The 6,498-nt window shown below is 51.2% G+C and overlaps 1 protein-coding gene across 4 annotated transcripts in view; it reads left to right on the top strand.

Annotated features, from left to right (window-relative positions):
- The first annotated feature begins 2,089 nt into the window (after window positions 1-2,089).
- FAM163A (family with sequence similarity 163 member A) overlaps window positions 2,090-6,498 on the top strand; it is a 72,453-nt gene continuing 68,044 nt past the window's right edge. For 2 of the 4 annotated variants that reach the window (XM_012511034.2, XM_012511033.2), the window contains exon 1: window positions 2,218-2,350. The gene's annotated coding sequence lies outside the window, so the exon portion shown is untranslated. Of the gene's footprint in view, window positions 2,489-6,498 lie in introns of all 4 variants that reach the window. The other 2 variants (XM_003258961.2, XM_012511036.2) reach the window with 2 other exon arrangements.

The raw sequence follows: 6,498 nt of genomic DNA, 5'->3' as shown, positions 1-6,498 counted from the left end.
AACAGCTTTTATGAATCAGTAAGAAAAACTCAGCTCAAAATAAATGGGCAAACATTTGAACAGACACTCAGAAAACAGAAAACTCAAATAGCCTATAAACACATGTAGAAGTGCCCAATTTCATTGGTAATTAGGAATATCAAACAAAGATCACAATGAGACACAATTACATCTCCACCAGACTGACAAAAAATAAGAAGTCTAATAATATTACATTTTGGCAAGGATGCAGAGCAATGGCAATTACCATACATCTCTAATGGGGGTCTAAATTTTGTGGCCACTTTGGAAAACAATTTGGCATGATCTAATAAAACTAAATATATGCATACCCTATAGTCCAGTAATTTCACCCCAAGGTATACATCCTAAAGATTGCACTTGCATACCAGGAGATATATACAAAAATGTTATTAGCAATAGCATTTGTAATAGCCCCAATGGGAAAAACCCAAATGTCTAAAGTGCCAGAATGGACAAAGAAATTGTGATATGTCCATACAAGGGAATATTAAGCAGCAATGAAAATGAATGAACTACAACTACATGCCACAAAAGTAAATGACTCTTACAACCAAATGGAAGAAGAGGCCAGACACACACAAAAATATGCATGCAATATTATTCAATTTATAGAAAGTTCAAAACCAAGCAAAACTAAACTGTAGTGGTTAGGGATACATTACAAATTGGTAGAAACTATAAAGATATATAAGGAAGTAATTACCATAAAGACAGGATAGTTGCTTTAGGGGGAAGGGAAGGACTTGTGGAAGGGAATTGGTGGAGCAGGGGAAACTCCAGGGTGATAGCAATGACCTGGGTGGTGTTTGGTTTATGATTCATTAGCCTATGAAGGTACGTTGTCTTCACGTTTCTCTGTTACAGTTTATAACAACATCACATGCCCTCTTCATATTTCATTGTTTTGCCTTTGAGATGACAAATGAATGTAGGCATGAGCCTTAACTGTGCTGAGAAAAGATGGCACATGAAAATATGAGCTCAAAATATAAAACCTGTGAGTAGAGTTAGAGTAAAAAGTGGGGTGTGTGCAACAACAGTAGACTTGCTGGAATGTTGAGGTGGTGGCTTGCCTTGGCATTTTTGTTTTTTAATAGTGTATTAGGAATAATGAGGTTGCTCCAGGTGCTAAATTTCTTACTCCCCTTCTTTAGAAGTTGGACCTAGGCTGAGGGTCCACAGTTTTTTAATGTTTTGGAGTTTTCTGTTTTTGTTTTTCAAATTGATTCCCTGATCACCTTTGCCTTGAATACCCCGAACTAACCTGCCTAAGAAGAGAGGAAAACTGTTGATGTAATGGGAACGCTCCCTCCTCGATCATTAACCGGGTTGACCTCACCCCTCTGTCCTCGCTGTCTTCAGTCCAATCAAGATCGGAAAGCAGGATCAAGAGAAAGATGATCAGACCGGAACAGGTAAACGTTCTATATAGAGATGCTTCGGAAGTGCGGAGAAGTGACAGCTTATCCCCCTCTCAGGCCTTCATGTTCTCTCCGTAGACCCTCTGAATTACTGATGTCAGAACTTATTAGCGGGGCTACAGCACATAAGCAACTCGTAGAGTTTTAAGACATTAAAAGAAGGTGATTTCAGACAAGAAATCTAGCGCACCATTCAGGTTTCTCCTCGTGTCGAGGCATTGCTTCTCTCCCTTCCTGCCTCTTCCTGCCAGACCTCACCGTCACAGCTCTAATCACACCCTGACTGATCTGATCCCGCCCTGCCACGAGGCCCGGGTACCCCTCAGCGGCGGGGACATCCAGGTGTCCCTGGATTTCCAGGGCACAGTGCGGGCCGGAAATAGGAACACAGAGGAGCCCTTCGGGAGGCTCTCAGGCAGTCTCTTTCCAGTGGATAGCGACACACCCTGGTCCCTAAGATTCTCATGCTCTCCGAATTTTCCGTGCTGGACCCGATCTGTAGCGCGCAAAGTACCCTGTACTGAGGCGTTCCCAGGGCGCCCGCCTCCCGAGTTTACATTTCTTAGGCAAAAAGGCAGCGGAGCTAAGGAGGGGTGTTTGGAAGGCGCCCGTTGCGCTGTTTCACTGCGTGGCTTCACTTGGCCCGCGTGCATCAACCTCTCTGGCGGGGGATTCTCCCCGGACTCCGGCCAGCGCCAATCAGGTCGCGCGGTACCTGCCCCCAGCCCTGGCCACCTGGAGGGGCGATGAGGCTCCACGCCCGGAGCAGGGCAGTCCTCGGAGCGCCGGGGAGGCCGCGGAGCCTCACGTGTGCCGCCCCAGCCGCGGGCGCCCAGAAGGACGCGCGCCGACCCCGTGGGAGCCGAACGCGGGAGTCGCTGCCGGAGCGGAGCTGCTCAGCCGCGGTAACGGGTCGGGGCCTCATCTTGCAGGGGAGCGAGCGGAGGGGCGGGGCGCGGGCGGGCGGAGGAGCCGCGGGGCTCGGGCTCCGCGCGGGGATGTGTCTGGCCACCGCGTACTTTCGAGGGCGCCTCAACACCCGGGTAAGCGCGCCCCGGCTGCTTCCCTCTGCTCACCGCGCCGCCTTCGGCGTAGCAGTTCCCGACTGGGTCTGGGTCTGCGCCCTGGCTGTCCCTCTCCGCGCCAGGGGCCTCTCGCTCCGAGGGGCGCGGCGACTCGGGGGCATCTCCGGCCTCGTGGCCAGACCGCGGGTGGCGGTGCTCGCGCCTCGGGGCCGGACTTGCCGGGTCCCTGCCCCCGGGCCGTGCCGAAGGCGCTGTACTCAGCGTGTCTGCAGCGACCCGCTTCTCTGCGCCTTCAGCCGGGCCGGACCTCAAGCGGACGCAGCTGCTGCTGCTGCGCCTCGCGCCCACCGCCACCCGGGGAGCATGAGGCCGGGGCAGGGGACCCGGGGAGCGTGGGGGCCGACCGGCGGGGTCTGCTGGGCCAATGCGCCGCCGTCGGTCTGTGAGTCCGGATTCGTGCCGGCAACTCTGGGCAGCCTTGTGACCGGGGCTCAGTTTGCTGGTGATTTTTCCGAAGTTTTACAAAATAAAGAGGGCAAAGTGCCTTCGCGGCGCGGCGTGGGCATGCAGGCGGCAGGGCCTGTGGGAGCCGGCGTCTCGGCCAGCGAGTCCGGGGCCAGGACGGGGGGGGTGGGACGGAGAAGCCGGACTTGCCCGTGGGGCCGCGGTGTCCTTGCTCCCGAGGCCCCAGAGCGGGCTACAGCACCCCGATCCTGGAGGGCCCTGCGCGCTCAAGGCGCCGGCCACACCGAAGCCTCCGCCCCGCGGCCCAGAGGAGGGCCTGGCCAAGCAGAGAGCAGAGCGGGCAAGCAGAAGGCAGTGTGGGGACGAGGCCCGCATTGGGCTGCTGGGTCCCCGCCGCCCGGGTGGGGCGGGTAGAGGCCGAGGGCCGCGCGCCAGGGCCCTGGGTGGGTGGCATCCTGGTTCTCTGCGGCTCCGAAGGCCGCGAGGGACGGCAGGGGTGCAGATCTGTTCTCTCGGTCAGTACCCTTTGGCCGACACACACCAGCCGTGTTTTCCTGTCACACTGGGGATTCCTTTCCTCTGAGTGGAACTGTGGGGCCTTGGAAGTTTGCTAGTCCTGGCAAGTTTGACGTGACGGGGACGCAGTCATCCAATCTGCAGGCGGAGGCCCGCAGGCACTTTCTCCTGTCCTTTCGCCCACCTGGGCCCTCCCCCAGGGCGCCCAGGGGGCCCCATCCTGAGATTCTGAGGGGGCTGCAGCGTGGCTAGCAGGGCCGACGTCTGCGCAGTTGCGTCTGTATCCTGCTTGGTCCTCCAGCAGCTGAGCCAGACACATGTTTTATGTCGTGTGGGAGACAAACAATGACTGCGGACTTCAATCCCGCATGTTCGCTTTGCCTAAGATTCGCTGGAGTCTGTGTCCTGAGGGGAAAGGCAGCTTTCCTTCTGCCCTAATGAAATACTTGCATGTAACAGACGTTCAGACCCTGAAAGAGGTGGACCCAGGGGAAAGAACAGTAAAGGTACACGCTCTGAAAACAGATTTTCTTAGCCTCCTCTAGGGAGGTTCCAGCTCCCATGCCTAAGAGCATCTAAACCAGCAGGTACAACAGACAGGGTCATGTTGGCGTCCAGAGGGGAAGTAATGTGTGGCTCTCGGTGGGTCCTGCTGGGGCATCAGGCAGATCGGCAGCGGCCCTGCCAGGGCTAGAGATCTGCATTCAGTGACCTCATCAGGCATACTGTTCTGGAAAGGCAAGGTGAGATGGGCTCGTGCAGATGAGAGCAGGTCCCCCTGTTCGGCCCAAGAATCTCTGTTTTTTCTCTAGCTTGCCGTCTGTAACTGGAAATGACCCCGGCTTAGTTCAGGGAGTGCCTCAGTCTGAGTGCAAACATCAGCTGGTAGCAGGGGAGCCTGGCCCCAGCACAGTCCAGTCCTTACCCAGAGGCCCAAGCTGGGATTTTCCTGATCGGCAAACTTTAGAAGGCTGAGGTGGATGAGAGGAGAAGTTGGGAATCTTCTGGGTGGCCACTTAACAAAAAAGTCATTTGGCTCTGGTAGGGCCATTCCAGGGTCTGTCCATTGTGAAAAGTGCCCTGGGATTTAGAGTCTGGCCTGGTGATTATTAACATTAATGAAAGTTGCTCCCATTTATTAAGTACCTGCTATGTGCCAGACACAAGGTTTTGTAAAATTACTATTATTTCCCCATTTTTCATGTGATGAAACTGAGTTTGGGGGTAGGGTAAGTGATTTGCCAAGATCATAAAGCTAATTAATGGCAGAGCAGAGCTTGAAGCCCAGGTCTCTCTGGTTCCAAAGTCACTACTCCTTCCTCGGGGCCACTTACTTCCAATTAAGAACAGACACACATGTGGTAGCTGGAAATCCAGAATTGTCGTGAATAAAGACTCTTACTTGTAGATCCGAGAGATATTTATAACCCCATTAGACTCTAGACTTCAGAAAGTGCTGGCCTTGGTAAACAGTATGTTCTTCCTTCTCTCTAGCACTCAATGGTTTAACTGCTACACAAAGGACTAATTTCTTATTAAGTACAAATCTTTCAACTAGCAAACATCAAAGAGATAAACCGTTGATGAGGTTGTAGAAAAACAGATACTTTCATATATTGCTGCTGGGAGAGTAAATTGGTACAACTTTGGAGGGCATTTTTGGAAACACTTGTCAAAATTATAAATGCCCATGCCATCTGACCTAGTGATTCTGTTTTTAGGAATTGAACTTGCTATTAAACTTGCATATGGGCACAAAGATATATGTACATTATAGCACTGTTCAAACTGTGAAAGAACAACTTACATGCTTATCAAAGGGGGACTTGTTAAGTGTCTTATGGTACTTCCAGAGAGACAAATAGTGTCCTATTCATTCGTGGAAAAAAGAATTAGTAAGTTTACTATATAACTGATATGGAATAATTTCCAAGATATATGGCTAAGTGGAAAAAACAACATGCCTGGAGTGTTTATAATATGCTGCTGCTCATGTTATACAAGAGGAAGAAGGAGAGTCTTAGGGTATTTGCTTGTCTGTGTATAAGTATAGACACAAAACCTAATCATACCTGTTGCCTCTAGGAAAAGTGGCCTGTAAACCCTTTTGTACCTTTTGAATTCTGAACCATGGGAATACGTTAACTATTTTAAAATTCTCTTTATCCGTCCTGTGCCTGGTATGTTCCCTCAAACACTTCTCCAGCTTAACAGTGTGGGGTGACATACCCCACCCCCTTCAGGTTGCTTGAGAGGTTCCCTTTGGATTAAAAGCCAAAGGGCTGTGAGACTGCACAGTGCCCATAGTATCTGGGCCATCCAGCAGTCCTTTGAAATATGCAGAGTTGTACTTGGAAAGCTGGGGAGAGGTGTCTTTGGACAGCAGGCTCTCTGAGCTGGGTAGGCAAGTTATGATCATCTAGCCTTGAAAACAATCTGCAGAAATAGAAACCATCCCTCTCTCTATTGCCCTAATGTTCCCTTGTACAGGATAAAGTGTCAGCGACTGGATAGCATTGGGTAAAGGAGCAAGAGGAACACCGTGACTGGACATCAGAGAGGGCAAAAGATATGTAGGAGGGCTATTTCTGGTGTTGCATTTGGACCTCAAAAAGGAGAAGAGAGAGATGCTTGAAAAAAAAAGAAGGTTTGACATTTTCCTAGGGTCTAGGGCTGTATTGCCCCAGAGAAAGAAGGAAGATTATTGGCGCAGTTGTCACTGCATCAATCAGTGTGTCCTACATGCCCCTTTGAGCATTTCTTATCAGCACAGATGCCCGACTCAGTTCCCCCTACTTCCAAGCACCCATTTTTGCTGATCCCTCGGCCTGGAACCCGATGGATACACAAAGGGGATGGGGGAGATATTAGGTACTGCCTTTCTTTTGGGGGTGGGTGATGGGACAGGCTGTTGAATAGCAGAAACAATGGAAGAAGGACTTGCTTCCAGCCACAAAAGATGGGTCCTCCAACACCATTAGGTGGAAAGCCTTCATTGAGAGCTTTCTATGTTTCATTCACTCTGCTAAGCCTACACCATTTCATTG

The sequence above is a fragment of the Nomascus leucogenys genome, chromosome 12 (genome assembly GCF_006542625.1).
Source record: "Nomascus leucogenys isolate Asia chromosome 12, Asia_NLE_v1, whole genome shotgun sequence".
Classification (NCBI taxonomy): Eukaryota; Metazoa; Chordata; class Mammalia; order Primates; family Hylobatidae; genus Nomascus; species Nomascus leucogenys.
The sequence above is the reverse complement of the archived record's forward strand: the minus strand, read 5'-3'. Positions and strand labels throughout refer to the sequence as shown.